We start from the raw sequence: 1068 nt of genomic DNA, 5'->3' as shown, positions 1-1068 counted from the left end.
AAGTAATCCTACTATCTGAAGAGTGCAAAGCTCGAGAGATGAGAGAGCTTAATCTTCGAAAGGTCATAGCATCATACACTAATTCCTCCAAAGCTATGGAGAAAATGGTGGTTGATCACAGACCTACAAGTGATAGAACCGGTCTAGGGTTCCATCAAGACCATCTCTCGAGAGATAAACAGACCAATGGTTTGGGAGCTTCAAGAAATGGAGGATCTCAACCCAAACCAAATAAAGGTCATAAAGGACCAACAGAAAAGACCAAAGTAGCTATTCATAAACCGTCCCTATACACCAGCAATGGAAAGTATAGGAAAGCTACGAAGAATGGCCGGGTAAACAATATCGAGAGATCACCTTGCTATCTCTCGCAAGGCCATTCCAAGTACAAAAAGAGCTACACTCCATATAATGCACCTCAAGGCAAATATGGAAGGTCTGAGATCCACATAGTTAGGAACTCACGGATGGAGAAAGGAAGACTCTATCCATCTAGTGAGAATTGGTCATCAAATCACAAGTTCTGGAAGAAACCTCACTTTCAGCAATTTCACATGACCAAACAGCGTATGAAAGGCATGGTGCATAAGCCGGTCGAAAAGTCTCTACCTAAGTTGATTTATGCACCAAAGAGGCCTAAAACCTTTGCTAGCATTCCTTATAATTATCAAACGTACAATGGCTACATTGCGCCTAGGCCTGGAATAATGGGCACAAGGTATAAATGGATGCCTAAACTCACTAACCCACCAGGACCCAAAGTTTGGGTACCTAAACTTGCTTGATTTCCTTGCAGGACACCAGGGACGTGTGGTTCATTGACAGTGGATGTTCGAGACATATGACTGGAAATCTAACACTGCTTGAGAACATCCAACCTATCGAAGGTCCCTTGGTGACATTTGGCGACAACGAGAAGAAGGGGCGCACAAGAGCTGTTGGTGAAATCCAAAAGAATGAGCTGGTTATTAAAGGAGTGTCCTACGTTGAGGGGCTCAAGTTCAATCTCCTTAGTACAAGCCAGTTCTGTGACAAGGGCCACAAAGTTGTCTTCACCAAAAGCAAATG

This window comes from Ipomoea triloba, chromosome 1 (assembly GCF_003576645.1).
Source record: "Ipomoea triloba cultivar NCNSP0323 chromosome 1, ASM357664v1".
Taxonomy (NCBI): Eukaryota; Viridiplantae; Streptophyta; class Magnoliopsida; order Solanales; family Convolvulaceae; genus Ipomoea; species Ipomoea triloba.
This window is presented reverse-complemented; position numbering follows the sequence as displayed.